Source organism: Schistocerca gregaria, chromosome 4 (assembly GCF_023897955.1).
Source record: "Schistocerca gregaria isolate iqSchGreg1 chromosome 4, iqSchGreg1.2, whole genome shotgun sequence".
Taxonomy (NCBI): domain Eukaryota; kingdom Metazoa; phylum Arthropoda; class Insecta; order Orthoptera; family Acrididae; genus Schistocerca; species Schistocerca gregaria.
This window is the reverse complement of record NC_064923.1, coordinates 544020993-544038490: the sequence shown is the minus strand read 5'-3', so window position 1 is coordinate 544038490 and position 17498 is coordinate 544020993. Positions and strand designations below refer to the sequence as shown.

The window sequence follows — 17498 nt, the reverse complement described above, 5'->3', positions numbered from 1 at the left end:
ACAGCTATGTTTTGTTGTTAACACAGTATTTTTTAGAGACAAAAGTCAGTGAAACTGTTAAACATTTATTAACTGAAGTGGGAGTAATATAATTATTAATTAAAAATGTTTCGTTTGTTTCTATGCTATTCATAACCAGTTCTATACTTTCACATTTGTATATGCCATACTTTCCAGTTGCTTGTACTGCATTTCAGACTTAATGCAGTGAATTCTGTGATTCTGAGACCACCTTTTTTCTTGTAAAATGTATGTGGCTGTGTGGATTATGTACCACACTTCTGTACCTGTTTAGTGGATAAAACTCTGTCATTATCCTATGGTGAATACCAGTGCTGATTTACATGTAGAGTGTCTTCTTTACAAGTACTAATTAATTCTTTATGCTCTTGTTGTCTTATCTCACTATGCCAAAACCAACTGCATATTACTGATAGCAAAAGAAAAGCAGTACATGATGCTACCTTGAACATTGCATGATGAATTTATATGGCCAGTGAATGATGGTCACATCTGAATTGCACACAAGACAGACAGACAGAGAGAGAGAGAGAGAGAGAGAGAGAGAGAGAGAGAGAGAGAGAGAGAGAGAGAGAGAGAGAGATAGAGAGAGAGAGAGCTACTAGTTTCAGTCTTGTCCAGACAGAGTTGTTGCATCAGTTGATGTTGTGGAATGTCCAACACAAAACAAATGTAGTTGATGAGACTCTGCCTACAGTTTACTGCCTTGTTAATCAAGGACAAAGTAATTTCTCTCATAGCTGTTCTCATCCAAATCACACTTGAAATACACTCAAAATGTCCTTTGACCCATCACTTAAAAGCTGATAAAAGCATGCAAGTGTTTCTGAACGGAAACGTCGCTAGATACATCCAAAATGGAGCCTATTTCCTGTTCTGAAGGTTCAAATGAATAACTTTTTCTTTCCAGTGGAATTGTATTTTAAGGGTTCCGTACTTCAGTCGGCAAAAATGGAATTCTTATTGGATCACTTTTTTGTCTGTCTGTTTATGTGTCCAACTGTTCAAAACCCTTTTTCTGATAAGAGAGTAGACTGTCGAAGTGAGACAGATGCCACACATTAAGGTCTACAATCCCTTAATGATGTGATAAAGTGAAGCTTCTAAGTCAGTGAAATCAGTAGATGCGGCCATTTGTGCCACATATTTTGATACTCATAATCTCGGTCATTGAACATTACAGGGTACAGGTTTCACACTACAACAAAAGGGAAAAAATCAGTAAATTGTAAATTTTTAATTATATCACATGAAAAATAAAATTTGTTATTTGTTATCAGACTCTCTGCCTGTACGCTCATCTATTAAGAAACCTCATTTCAGGCAAGGGTGGACATATCAAGTTGAAATTTATGTCACTTACTAACATCTATGGTTCTTTGTTGGCATAATAAACGTTAGCTTCTAAGTTGGTGCAATAACAAGATGTGCCATTTATGTTATATATTTTGATACTCACAAACTCACTCATCAAACCCTATACCATACTTACAGGTGGTCAAGAATCATGAAATTTGGGAAGACGAAAGATTTCATGGCACAAGTAAAGGGAAAAATCTGAAATTGTGAATTTGTAATTTTTTTATGTGCCCCGCCACAAATTTCTCTCTTGTGCCAACCTTCTCATCTCAGAGTAGCATTGCAACCTACATCCTCAATTATCCGCTGTATGTCTTCCATTCTCTGTCTTCCTGTATAGGTTTTTCCGTCTACAGCTTCCCTGATGTCTTAGCAGACGTTCTACCACCTTCCTCCTCCTCCTTATCAGTGTTTTCCACATGTTCCTTTCCCCTCTGATACTGTGCAGTACCTCCTCGTCCCTTACCTTATCAGTCCATCTAATTTTCATCATTCGTCTGTGGCACCACATTTCAAATGCTTCGATTCTCTTCTGTTTCAGTTTTCCCACAGCCAATGTTTCACTACCATATAGTGCTTTGCTCCAAACGTATATTATCAGAAATTTCTTTCTCAAATTAAGGCCTACGTTTGGTACTAGTAGACTTCTCTTGGCCAGGAATGCCCTTCTTGTCAGTGCTAGTCTTCTTTTGGTGTCCTCCTTGCTCCATCCATCATAAATTATTTTGCTACCTAGGTAGCAGAATTCCTTAACTTCATCTACTTCATGACCATCAATCCTGATATTAAGTTTCTCACTGTTCTCATTTCTGCTACATCTTATACTTACGTCTTATTTCGATTTACTCTCAATCCATATTCTGTACACTTTACACTGTCCATTCCATTCACTTTCACTGAGTATAGGAAGAATCAGCGACTTGTATCATTTACACCCTTTCAACTTGAATTTTAAAGGCAATGATGGCGGCTCGTACAGAAGTTTTAGTAAGTGGTTCCGTGAAAAACGCCTATATTGTGAATATAAAGTGCATTGTATGTAGTGAAAGACTTTTAAATGGTATTAGACTATGTTCAGTGCGCCAAAAATGGATTCATTCGAAGTGTATCTAACCTTTCGACGAAGAAAACGCGAATTATTAATTAACTGCTGTTCGCAAATCGCGTATTTACAAAAACATGGTAGTGTACACGAAGGAAACGTAGTTGCTACATTAGACCAGGACTTATTTTGTGCAAAACAATATATAAGTAACCTGGAAACAGTAATAAATGAACTCAAACAAAAACAAAAAGTGGAAAATGAGCCATTTATTAGACCTACAAAAAGCTGGCGTGTGAAACAAAACGAAAAACGTTTCGAATTAAATACAACGAAGAAATATGATCTGCTAGATAAAAATGAAGATACAGTCAACCAGGGAAATAAGAAAAAAGATTTCAAATCTCCAAGAAGTACCTGGGAGCAGCAAAAAAGTACTAAACATTCTCGAAATCTTGCGCCAAGTGAGAAAAATAAGAAAGGTGATGTTTACGTATTTTCAACTAGCCACAGGAAAGGCTTAGCAGGTATTATGGCCACTATGCAAAACAAACTAAAAGTAACTGGTTTTACCCGTCCAGGTGCACCTCTAAATGAAGTTCTAAAAGACTGTGAAACAACAGTGACATATGGTTCAAAATGTGTTATTATTGGAGGATGTATATAAGAATGAAAGTGTAAATCAACCTGGGCTCTAAAAAAATCGTTAGAAAAACTGATACATTCCGATGAATATGTCGTAAGCATTCCACACAGGCATGACCTGATAGAAGCTTAATGTGTAAACAGAGGAATCGCCAACACAAACAGAAAACACAGGGAGATATGAAAGCTATTTCTCTAATGTTACATTTATTGAAGCAACAAGCGCAGTGAGAGAACATTTCACTAAGCATGGCCTGCACAGAAGCAACTGTGGTAAACAAGTTCCATGCATATAAATATTAGAAAAAATTAGCAGGACACAAGAATAGGTACATAAACCTATACCACTCTCAACGAGTGGTGCAATAGAAGATGCAATACTGTATCCAGTATCAGACTCAAAACAACCACAAGATGAAAAGAAGAGGAAAGTACATTCAGCCCTGAAAAGGAGGGAAAAGCAGTATCACCAGCAGAAAAAGAAGCAGTGTCCTCACCAGCAGAAGGAGCAGAGTCAACACCAGCAGAAGAAGCTATGCTGTTACCTACAGAAGAAGAAGCTGTGACAGACATCCCACAGGCGAGATACAGGAGAGGAGAGAGAACAAAGAAGCAAAAGCATCTCAAGGACCAGGAATTTTTGTACCAGCGGGTAAAAAGAAAGGTGCCATAGAAAATCAAAACATCAACACAAATATTAATAATATAAGAATCTTGCAGCTGAATGTAGAGTATGCATCCATTAAATAAGAACAGATAGAAGTACTAGTAGCTGCGGAGTTACCACATATATTTATTATGTCAGAACTTGGGCTGAAAGGAAATGAAATTAAGGTTTACAACATACGGGAATATAAAAGAGTTGCAAATTTCTGCAGATCTGAGCACAAGGGTGGAGGGGTGGCAGTCTATGTACACAGTAAAATAGAGGATACTATTCCATGGTCAGTAGACAACTGTACAGAAATGCTGTTTGAAGCTGCAGCAATACAGACAACGCATTATGGGGAGAAATGTGTGGTAATAGGTATCTACAGATCACCAAACAGTCAGATAAATGGATTTCTAAAAGAGTTAGAAGTACTGTTGGATAAGGCTAGCAAGGAATTCTCCTATATAATTGTAGCTGGTGATCTAAATATTAAGACACTAAAAGACTACTGTTATACAAGGAGTTTTCAAGATCTGATTGAAACTTATGGACTTTATTTAGCAGTAGACAGTCCCACGAGATACTGTAAAAATACAAAAACATTAATAGATCACGTGAGAACTAATGTACAACAGAGCAGGCAGACAGTACAGGTCATAAACACAACCATCGCAGACCACTGTTGCGTAGTAGTTGAATTAGTAGGCAAAATAGTGAAGCCACCGAGCGAGGTGGTGCAGTGGTTAGCACACTGGACTCGCATTCGAGAGGACGACGGTTCAAATCCGTCTCCAGCCATCCTGATTTAGGTTTTCCGTGATTTCTCTAAATCGTTTCAGGCAAATGCCGGAATGGTTCCTCTGAAAGTCCACAGCCGATTTCCTTCCCAATCCTTCCCTAACCCGAGCTTGCGCTCCGTGTAATGACCTCGTTGTCGACGGGATGTTAAACACTAACCACCACCACCACCATAGTGAAGCCAGAAAAAATATTTAAAGAGTTTAGACAAACAAAGCAAAGAAACATAGATAGGCTATTGGAAAGTGAAGAATTTAGTGAAGTATACTAACAGAAAACGTAGATAAAGGATGGGAATCATTCTGCAAAACATTAGGCCATTACATAGATTTGGCATGTCCATTACTTCATAGAGAAGTAAATAAGAAGAAAAATAATAACTGGGTCACAGTAGAGGTAAAACGGGAGAGGGAAGAGGTGAAAAGCATGTATGAAAAGTGTCAGTTAAAGCCAAACCAAGAAAACAGGGATGCATATAGGGAAAAGAAAAAAAACATACACCAAACTTATAAAAGACACTAAATCAACATATTATGAAAACTAGATAGCAACTTCAACAAATATCACAAAGACAAATTAATAACTCAAAATAATATTTCCAAAATAAACACAATAAAAATTCCATTCGAGACAAAACCTGACCCCAAGTACTGAATCATAAATTGTAAAAGTAATACATAGCCTAAAAACAAAACAAAAAAAACACTGGGGAACTTGATGGTATATCCACTAAACTAACTAAATGCTGCTCACAGTTGGTAATAATGCCATTAACCTGTCTGATAAACTTATCTATAAAAGAAGGAATATTTCCAACATGCCTGAAAAAGAGTAAAGTAATCCCTATACATAAAAGAGGTTGCAAAAAAAGGCCCAGGAAACTACAGACCTATAACCATTACATCTGTACTCTCGAAAATAGTAGAAACCATAATAAAAGACATAATATTAAATTTTATATAAACATGCAATTTTCTAAACAATGTACAACATGGATTCAGAAAGGGAAAATCTACCAAAACAGCAATAGCTGAATTCATAACACTGCTAACTAAAGCACTTGATGAACAGAAGAAAGTCTGTGGTATATTCCTGGAACTAGAAAAGCATTTGATTGAGTACATCATGACATCCTATTAGAAAAGCTTTATCACTATGGTGTAAGGGGGAAAGCAGTAGACATCATTAAATCATTTTTGGAAAATAGAAAGCAGTGTGTAGAAATAAAGCAAAAAGCGAAAAATAATATTACAAGTGTCTTTTCAAATTATAAAACTGTTAAATATGGAGTTCCCCAAGGATCCATCCTTGGTCACTACTTTTCATTTTACATGTAAATGATGTGACCAAATCAGTATCCAATAGTGTAGTCATATATGCAGATGACACTTCAATTGTTATTACCAGTTCTACAACAGATGACCTGCAAGAGAAGGCTTCGCTAAGTATGAAAAGTGGAAAAAACTACTTCAGGGAAAACAATCTCTTTATAAATGGAACCAAAACAACATATATACAGATACATGCAAAAAACAACACACTTTGGACAACATTACAGTCAGGCTTGGAGACCTATAACTAAAGGAGACAGGCGGCTACAATTTTCTAGGTGTAACAGATATGACATGAGAGAGTCACATAAATAACTTGTGCAGCAAAATACGTTCAAGTATATTTCCCGAGAGAAATGTCAAAGTGAGTAAACAGACACACTCTATACACAATGTACTATGGACTAGTCCATTTACACATCACATATGGCATCCTATCCTGGCATGGGGAAATGCTGCAAATGTGCCCACACAAAGGGTATTAAGATTACAAAAGAGAGCCGTAGGATGCATTGCAAAAGTATTTATCTACTTAAAAACTAGTTGCACTGCATTGTTAAATGGTGAATATCACGGACATAATACAAGAATAAAAAATGACCATCATATAGAAGGAAGCAGGCTAAAATTAACAGACAGAAAACCTGTAAATGCTTGGCCATGCTATACAACAGTTTACCACAATGTATAACGATAGTAGAAGGTATGTCTCTTTTTAAAAGAAAATTAAAAAGACATCTGATCAATATCTGCCCCTACAGTGTAAAAGAGTATCTTGAAATAAAAAATTAAATAGTGTATACATTTTTTGTAATGTACTTTAATGAGATTTTCTGTGAATATTCTATAAAATATATGTATATGTACCACCTTTTTGTAAATAGCTATGTATGTACAAGATTTGTGTAAAAATGAAGTGTCCAATACCATTGTAAGAAATGACCCATGGACAAATAAATAAATAAATAATTCCACTCCTGAACCTTTCTTTTATTTCCATCATTGTTTCTTCGATGTACAGATTGAACAATAGGGGCGAAAGACTACATCCCTGTCTTACACCCTTTTTAATCCCAGCGCTTCGTTCTTGGCCGTCCACTGTTATTATTCTCTCTTGGTTCTTGTAGGTATAGTTTAACCCTGTTTTTCTCAGAATCTCAAACGTTTTGCACCATTTTATATTGTCGAACGCTTGTTCTAGGTCGACAAATCCTATGAATGTGTCTTGATTTTTCTTTAGTCTTGCTTCCATTATCAACTGCATCTTCAGAATAGCCTCTCTGGTGCCTTTACCTTTCTTAAAGCCAAACTTGACGTCATCTAACACGTCCTCAGTTTTCTTTTCCACTCTTCTCTATATTATTCTTGTCAACAAATTTGATGCATGAGCTGTTAAGCTGATTGCACCATAATTCGTGCACTTGTCAGCTCTTACAGTCTTGAGACTTGTGTGGATGACACTTTTCTGAAAGTCAGACGATATGTTGTCAGACTCATACATTCTACATACCAACACGAATATTCACATTGATGATGGAATGCTATCGATCCCTTCTGCCCTATCTGGTCTTCAGTCCTCCAAAGCTCGCTTAAATTCTGATTCTAATATTGGATCACCTATCTCTTCTAAATCAACTCCTGTTCCTTCTTATATCACATCAGACAAATCTGCCCCCTAATACAGGCCTTAAATGTACTCTGGTCACTTCTCCTCTGCATTTAACAATGGAATTTCAGTTGCACTCTTTTGTATTTGTAGCACAAGGAAAAAAATGTCGTTTATTATCCGACTGTCTCTCTATCACTCCATTTGTGAACACTGCTTCTCTCTAGAACACACATAAGTATCATGTTAAAATTTAGGTCACATACTGAGGGCTATCTACATCTACATGGATACTCTGCAAATCACATTTAAGTGCTTGTTACAGTGTTCAGCGAACCACATTCACAATTCTCTATTATTTGAGCCTCGTATAGCAAGCAGAAAGAATGAACTCCTATGTCTTTCCATACGATCACTGATTTCCTTTATTTTATCATGGTGATCGTTTCTCCCTATGTAGGTCGGCGTCAACAAAATATTTTCGCATTCGGACGAGAAAGTTGGTGATTGACACTGCGTTAGAACATTAATCCGCAACGAAAACAGCCTTTGTTTTAATTATGTCTAACCCCAAATCTTGTATCATTTTAGTGACATTCTCTTCCCTATTTCGCGATAATACAAAACGTGCTGATCTTCACTGAACTTTTTCGATGTACTTTGTCAATCCAATCTGGTAAGGATCAAACACTGCGCAGCAGTATTCTAAAAGAAGACGGACAAGCATAGTGTCCTGCCAATAAAACACAGTCTTCAATTAGCCTTCCCCACAACATTTTTTTGTGTTCCTTCCAATGTAAGTTGATCGTAACTGTAATTCCTAGGTGTTTAGTTGAATATACGGCATTTAGATTTGAATGATTTGTCGTGAAAATGACGTTTAGAGGATTCCTAGGAACACTCATGTGGGTGACCTCGCACTTTTCGATATTTATGGTCAATTGCCAATTTTCTCACTGTACAAATATCGTTTCTAAATCGTTTTTCAATTTTTTTTCTGATGACTTTAATAGTCGATAAACAACAGCGTCATCTACAAACAACCTTGGATAGCGGCAGAAATCACTTCTGTTTTATTCGATATTGTTACGCCAATTACTACGAACTGTGACCTGACAGGAAATCACGAATACAGTCACATAACTGAGATGGTATTCCATAAGCACGCAATTTCACAACAAGGCACTTGTGTGGTACAGTGCCAAAAACCTTCCGGAAACCCAGAAATACGAAATCAATTAGAAATCGCTTGTCAATAGCACTCAGCCCTTCATGCAAGTAAATAGCTAGCTGTGTTCCACAAGAACGATGTCGTCTAAATCCTTGTTGACTCTGTGTCAGTAGACAGTTTTCTTCGAGGTAATTCATAATATTTGAACACAATATGCGAGAGTAAGTCAATTATTATCCGCAATTTAGTTATATTTCTGTTTATTTAGGTAGTACTGTCGTTTTAAGTTAATGACGCATGCTTTGTTTATTTGTTGAGTCCGCCCCGATAGCTGAGTGATCAGTGTGATGAATTGCCGTCCTATGGGCCCGGGTTCGATTCCCAGCTGGGTTGGGGATATTATCCGCCCAGGGACTCGGTGTTGTGTCGCCTTTATCATATCATCACCTTCCGGAGCGCAGGTCTCCCAATGTGGCGTCGAATGTAATAAGACCTGCACCAAGGCGGCCTGACCTGCCCTGTAAGGGGCCTCCCGGCCAATGATACCAACCGCTCACTTCCATTTTTTTTTTATTTGTGGTTATACCTTTGCAAGTTTCAAGCTGCTAGGTTAGTTTCGTTACCGCTGCTTTACTGTTCATCCTGAGTGCTCCGCTGTCTATTTGCACCAAAGAAGAGTAACGTTGAGTGATCCGTTTTTTGTGGTTGGAAGAAGTATCAGGGGCCAAAATTCATCGAAGACTTTCGGTACAGTACGGGAACAGTGCTTTGCACAACGGGGTGTCTACTAATGGATTGAAAGATTCTGAAATGGTCGCACAAGTGTCGCACAATGAGGGAGCGGGACGACCGTTTACCGCCACAAATGAAGAAGCCATTGAGCGTTCACGTGAAATGATGTTCTTAGACAGACGATTAACTACTGATGAAGTGGCACTTCATCTGCAAATTAATCACAGTTCTGCCTACGAAATCACCCGCAACAGACTTGGGTTTCATAAAGTTTGTGCGAAGATGGGTCCCAAAACAACTCAGATAGTTGAATAAACAAACGAGCTTGGACATCTGCAAAAAACATTTGGGTCGCTATGGTAATGAAGGGGACAACTTAGACAGGATCATTACTGGTGACGAAACATGGATCCATCATTATGAGATGGAGAGTAGATGGTAGAGTATGGAATAGAAACATCCAAATTCGCCATGCAAGAAAAAGTTCAAGACCCAACCGTTTGCAGGTAAGCTGATGCTAACAGTTTTTTGGGACACACAAGGCCCTGTGATGGAACATTATGGGGAAAGGGGCACTGCAGAAAAACTGATGCTAACAATTTTTTGGGACGCACAAGGTCCAGTACTGGAACATTATGGGGAAAGGGGCACAACAATAAGTAGTGTACAGTACAGTGATGTGCTTACTGCCAGGCTAAAGCCTGCATTTCGAAGCAAACACCGAGGATTGCTGTCAAAAGGTGTTGTATTGTTGCACGACAATGCCCGTCAGCATACTGCTGCCCACACCGCTGAAATGCTCCAGAAACTCAAATTTGTAGTTCTGGATTATCCTCCGTATAGTCTCGATCTTACCCCTTCTGACGATCACTTGTTTGATCCACTCAAACAGGCATTCAAGGGCCGTCGATTTCCCACGGCGAAGCAGTGAAAGAAGCGGTGCATTCCTGCCTCGCAGCTCAACCGAAAACCTTCTTTTATGAGGACATCAGGAAGCTTGTACAACGATGGACCAAGTGTGTTGAAACGGAAAGGTGACTATGTCGAAAAATGATGTTCTTGTAAGTTTCCTATTTAATAACAATAAAATTTTATAACTACTTTACGACTAATAATTGACTTAACCTCGTATGTTTCAAAATCCCGCTGCATATCGTCATTAATGATACGAGTCCACAAATTGGTGGACTACTCCTACTCCCTTTCCTGGATACTGGTATGACCTGTGCAACTTTCCAGTCCCTGGGTACAGATCTTTCGTCGAGCCAACGGTTGTATATCATTGTTAAGTATAGATTTTGCATCGGCATAGTCTGAAAGGAACCTAATTGGTATACAGTCTGGTTCAAAAGACTTGCTTTTATTAAGTGATTTAAGTTTCTTCACTACGCCGAGGATATTTACTTCTATGTTAGTCATGTTGGCAGTCGTTATTCATTCGAATTCTGGATTATTTACTTCCTCTTCTTTTGTAAAGGCATTTCGGAAGGCTGTGTTTAGTAACTCTGCTTGGACACCACTGTCTTCGATAGTATCTCCGTTGCTATCGCGCAGAGAAGGCACTGATTGTGTCTTGCCGCTAGCATACTTCACATGCCATCAGAATCTCTTAGGATTTTCTGACAGGTTTCGAGACACAGTTTCGTTGAGGAAACTACACTCCTGGAAATTGAAATAAGAACACCGTGAATTCATTGTCCCAGGTAGGGGAAACTTTATTGACACATTCCTGGGGTCAGATACATCACATGATCACACTGACAGAACCACAGGCACATACACACAGGCAACAGAGCATGCACAATGTCGGCACTAGTACTGTGTATATCCACCTTTAAAAGCAATGCAGGCTGCTATTCTCCCATGGAGACGATCGTAGAGATGCTGGATGTAGTCCTGTGGAACGGCTTGCCATGCCATTTCCACCTGGCGCCTCAGTTGGACCAGCGTTCGTGCTGGACGTGCACACCGCGTGAGACGACGCTTCATCCAGTCCCAAACATGCTCAATGGGGGACAGATCCGGAGATCTTGCTAGCCAGGGTAGTTGACTTACACCTTCTAGAGCACGTTGGGTGGCACGGGATACATGCGGACGTGCATTGTCCTGTTGGAACAGCAAGTTCCCTTGGTGGTCCAGGAATGGTAGAACGATGGGTTCGATGACGGTTTGGATGTACCGTGCACTATTCAGTGTCCCCTCGACGATCACCAGAGGTGTACGGCCAGTGTAGGAGATCGCTCCCCACACCATGATGCCGGGTGTTGGCCCTGTGTGCCTTGGTCGTATGCAGTCCTGATTGTGGCGCTCACCTACACGGCGCCAAATACGCATACGACCATCATTGGCACCAAGGCAGAAACGACTCTCATCGCTGAAGACGACACGTCTCCATTCGTCCCTCCATTCACGCCTGTCGCGACACCACTGGAGGCGGGCTGCACGATGTTGAGGCGTGAGCGGAAGACGGCCTAATGGTGTGCGGGACTGTAGCCCAGCTTCATGGAGACGGTTGCGAATGGTCCTCGCCGATACCCCAGGAGCAACAGTGTCCCTAATTTGCTGGGAAGTGGCGGTGCGGTCCCCTACGGCACTGCGTAGGATCCTACGGTCTTGGCGTGCATCCGTGCGTCGCTGCGGTCCGGTCCCAGGTCGACGGGCACGTGCACCTTCCGCTGACCACTGGCGACAACATCGATGTACTGTGGAGACCTCACGCCCCACGTGTTGAGCAATTCGGCGGTACGTCCACCCGGCCTCCCGCATGCCCACTATACGCCCTCGCTCAAAGTCCGTCAATTGCACATACGGTTCACGTCCACGCTGTCGCGGCATGCTACCAGTGTTAAAGACTGCGATGGAGCTCCGTATGCCACAGCAAACTGGCTGACACTGACGGCGGCGGTGCACAAATGCTGCGCAGCTAGCGCCATTCGACGGCCAACACCGCGGTTCCTGGTGTGTCCGCTGTGCCGTGCGTGTGATCATTGCTTGTACAGCCCTCTCGCAGTGTCCGGAGCAAGTATGGTGGGTCTGACACACCGGTGTCAATGTGTTCTATTTTCCATTTCCAGGAGTGTATTATAAGCACTAGCATTGAAGTCCACTCTAAATTTCGAGCTTCTATAAAAGATCCCCAATCTTGGGGATTTTGCGGCTGTTTAAATTTGGCATGTTTGTTTCGTTGTTTCTGCAACAGCATTCTGACCCGTTTTGTGTACCAAGGAGGATCAGCTCCGTCGTTTGTTAATTTATTTGGTATAGATCTCTCAATTGCTGCCGATAGTATTTATTTGAATTCATGCCACATCTGGTCTACACTTATTTTGTTAATTTGGAAGGAGTGGAGATTGTCTCTTAGGAAGGCGTCTAGTGAATTTTTATCTGCTTTCTTGATTAGGTATATTTGTCGTTAATGTTTGGAGGATTTTGGTGTTACAAGGTTCAGTTTCACTACAACAAACCTGTGTACACTAATCCCTGTATTTATTATGTTGCTCTTTATTTACTCAGGATTATTTACTGCGAAGAAATCAACTGTGTTTTCACAACCATCTACTATTCGTGTGGACTCATGAACTAACTGCTCGAAATAATTTTCAGAGAATGTGTTTGCCACAATTATGGATGATGTTTTATGTGTAACTCCGGAATAAAACATGTATTGTCGCCAACATATTGAGGGTAAATTAAAGTCAGCAACTATAATCGTATGAGTCGGTATGTGCTTGAAATCAAACTCGAATATTTCAGCAATTGTATAATCTGTAGTGGGAGGTTGGTAAAAGGATACAATTTTTTTTTATTCCGGTTGCCAACAATGACCTCTGCCCCTAATAAGTCGCAGGAACTATCTGCTTCAATTTCGCAACAAGATAAACTACTTCTATCAGCAACAAACACGACACCACTAACTGTGTTCAGACTATCCTTTCAGAACATCTTTACGTTATTCACAAAAATTTGGGCTGAACTTATCTCCGTCATTAGGCATCTTTCAGTGCCTATAAAGATTTGATCATCAGTGCTTTCTTTAGCACTTGGAGCTATAGTGCTTTTCCAACACAGCTACGACAATTTACAACTACTATACTGATGGCTCCTGCATCTAAGTTCTTCCTGTGTGCGGCCTGCACCCTTTTTAACGGTAGCTCAAGACTCTCTAACTTAAAAAACCGTCCATTCCACGCCACACAGCCCTTGCTACCCATGTAGGCACCTCCTGCATATAGTGGTCTCCTGATCTATTCAACGGAACCCGAAACCCAACCACCCTTTGACGCAAGTCGAGGAATCTGCTGCCCACATGGTCGCAGAACCGTCTGAGCTTCTGATTCAGACCCTCCACTCGACTCTGTAGGAGGTCCGCTATCAGTCCTGTCGACTAAACTGCAAATGGTCAGCTCTGCTTTCATTTAGCGAGCAAGACTGACCGCCTTTACCACTTCTGTTACACGCTCTAAAGCAGAACAGAGCAACAATGCGCTTATACATCGCCCAATTTAGAAATTGATTCGGATAAGGAACGTGGTATGAAACCGGTATTTGCGACTCAATCACGCCACCCCAGGTAGATATTTCTACAGTATCTGTAATGCATTCTGCGTCGATGCCATGTCAGAGGTTCAGTGATATATGCATGGGGCTATGGGCGATGGTTGATTGAGAAGGATCACAAACAGTAGATGGTGTGCTGATTGAGGTCATAAGAAATGTTGACTAACTTTTCAGATCTCTAATGCTACGCTATCCACTAGAAATGCTGTCAGGGACTTGGAATCAGGTCTCTCCATTCAAGCACATACCTGCATTGGATCCTATGGAGAAGTTGGTTAATGATTACAACCACTAGTGAATCATATTTCTGGCACTCTCATATCTTGTAACGAGTCACCTCTCTCGAACCTATCTGATACTGTAAAATTCCAGCCTAATTTTAGGTAGTCCCTATGGATTGTTCATCAGCCCTCTCAGACTCTGCGCTACCATCTCTGCAGATTTGCGCATGTGATCGTTCCAATGTAAGTCGGAATTGAGTAGATGTCAGAGGAAACTATATGTACCACCTTCTGCATACCATGTAGAAACAGGCTAAGGCTGTGACAGGACTATGTTTTGACCAGTCGATGGAAACAGGAACTGAGAGAAGTGCAAGGATATTTGCTACTGCACTGTGGTACACCACCAAAGTACATGCAAGTACTACAGATCCACGTCCATACACATCTATATCCCCAACATACTATCTTCGTTATTCTGTACCATTCATCAGAGAAAAATTACGAACTATAAAAGCTCAACTAACTTCATCCCATATAGAAATAAATAAGATTTTTACCGCATCTCCCTTCTCCCATATATCGAAAACAAATACCGCATACATGCAGGCATCGAGCACATGTGACGCTCCTATTAAATATACAGGTATTGATCAACTGCACAGGCGAGTTTAGTTCAATCACCTGTACTCTAGGAGGATGATTATACCACGCAGACTATACTATAAGTCGCAAGAGACGCCACCTGTGACCCTGTCTCACCGTTTGAAACATTATTTCTTTCTGCTCTAACATGCTTTGTACACTGCCAAACATTTTGTTTTTCTGCCATGACTTTGAGGTCTGTGTCAGGTTCTAAACTGACATTAAGACATTCTGATCCACTGCCTCTTGCAGACAACAAGGACATCACCTCAAAGTACAGTTATCCAAGATGTCGCACTGTGACACAATTGCTGTCATTCAAGATGGCTGTTGTGACGTCATCTGATGACTTGAGTACCGTTACCCAAGGTGGCTGGAAAGTGTCACACCCCCTCTGACAAGCCCCCCTGGTGGGAAGTTTGAATTTTGGAGGGAAGATAGATCAATTGGGCTACCTCTAGACATCACACAGTGTAAATCATATTAGATTAGATTAGATTAGTACTTGTTCCGTAGATCATGAATACGACACTTCATAATGATGTGGAACATGTCAGGTTAATAAAAGGTATCAATACAAGATATTACATTACACAAAATATTACATGGCACTCAATATTTTTTGTGGGTGTTTGGGAAATTACCCACTTACTATATCCAAAAATTCATCTAATGAGTAGAAGGAGTTGCCTTTAAGAAATTCTTTTAATTTCCTTTTAAATGCTATATGGATATCTGTCAGACTTTTGATGCTATTAGGTAAGTGACCAAACACTTTTGTGGCAGCATAATTTACCCCCTTCTGAGCCAAAGTTAGATTTAACCTTGAGTAACGAAGATCATGCTTTCTCCTAGTGTTGTAGCCATGTACGCTGCTATTACTTTTGAATTCGTTTGGATTGTTAATAACAAATTTCATAAGTGAATATATATATATTGTGAGGCTACAGTGAAGATCTCTAGCTCTTTAAATAAGTGTCTGCAGGATGATCTTGGATGATCTTCAACAATTATTCTGATTACACGCTTTTTTGCAATGATGACAATGGTGCCATACAAAAGCAGAGAATGAAAATAGGTGTGGTAAGCTAATTTACTCAGATGTATATCTCCAAAATTTTCAAATTACCCTAATAGCATAATTAGGTGAACTCAAATGTTTCAGCAGATCCTCAGTGTGTTTTTTCCAGTTCAACCCCTCATCAATGCATACACCTAGAAATTTTGAATATTCTACCTTAGCAACCAATTTCTGATCAAAGTCTATATTTATTAATGGTGTCATTCCATTTACTGTGTAAAACTGTATATATTGTGTTTTGTCAAAGATTGATGAGAGCCCATTTGCAGAGAACCACTTAATGATTTTCGGAAAATATCATTTATAATTTCACCAGTTAATTCTTGTCTGTTGGGTTTGACAGCTATTTTGATAGCTATACCTTTATCATCGGCAAAAGGTACCATCTTTACATCTTCGTGAATATAGAATGGCAAGTCATTAATATATGTTAAGAACAGCAGAGAACCCAAGACCGAACCTTGCAGCACCCCATTCTTGTTGTTCCCCAGTTTGAGAAATCATCAGTTTTTTCATATTACATGAACTGTTTATTTCAACTTTCTGCACTCTTCCAGTTAGGTATGATTTAAACCATTTGAGCACTGTCCCATTCATACAACAGTACTTGAGCTTATCTAGAAGTATTCCATGATTTACACAATCAAAAAGTCTTTGATAGATCACAAAGATCCCAACAGTGACTTCCAGTTACTCAGAGCATTTAACATTTCATTAGTGAAAGTATATTCAGCATTTTCCGTTGAAAAACCCTTCTGGAAACCAAACTGACATTTTGTTAAAACTTTATTGTTACAAAGGGGTGAAGCTACTCTACAATACATTACTTTTTCAAGAATTTTGGATAAGGCAGTCAGAGAGAGATTGGGCAGTAGTTGTTGACATCAGACATATCTAATTTTTTATGCAGTTGTTTAACAACGGCACACTCAGTCTATCTGGGAAAATACCCTGCTTCAGAGAGCTGTTACATATATGGCTAAGAATCCCACTTATTTCTTGCAAACAAGCTTTTATTATCCTGCTGGAAATGCCATTAATTCCATGTGAGCTTTTGTTCTTGAGAGAGTTTATTATCTTCCCAATTTCAGAAGGAGAGGTGGGTGGAATTTCAATTGTATCAGATGGTTTGGGTAAGGCCTCTTCCATTAACTGCCTTGCTTCTTCTAATGAACATTTAGATCCTAATTTCTCTGTAACACTTAAAAAATGATTATTCAAAATGTTTGTTGTTTATCAAGTTTCCATTCGCTTTGATGGTGATGCTGTCATCCTGTACTCTTGGTTTACCCTGTCTCCCTTGTAATAATATTCCAAATTGTCTTGATTTTGTTATCAGAGCTATTAATCTCAGATATGATGCACATGCTTAATAACCTTTCTTAATGTAGCACAGTAGTTTCTATAATATTTGGCTGTTTTTGGGTCATTAATTTTTCTTGGTGTTAGATATTTTGTGGTTACAAGATATTTTTATTCCTTTCGTAAGCCAAGGTTTTTTGCATGGTTTCTTATAATTAGATTTAACTACTTTCTTGGGGGAAAATTCTCTTACAAGTGTATCATAAAATAAGTTACATTTTTAATTAGCATTTGGTTCCTTGTACATCTCATACCAGTCTAACTGCTTCAGATTT

General features: G+C 39.6%; 1 non-coding gene across 1 annotated transcript; it reads left to right on the top strand.

Annotated features, from left to right (window-relative positions):
• Positions 1 to 4444: 4444 nt before the first annotated feature.
• Trnaa-cgc (transfer RNA alanine (anticodon CGC)) lies at positions 4445 to 4517 on the top strand. Its single transcript has one exon. It is a non-coding gene; the product is annotated as a tRNA-Ala (tRNA).
• The last annotated feature ends 12981 nt before the right edge of the window (positions 4518 to 17498 follow it).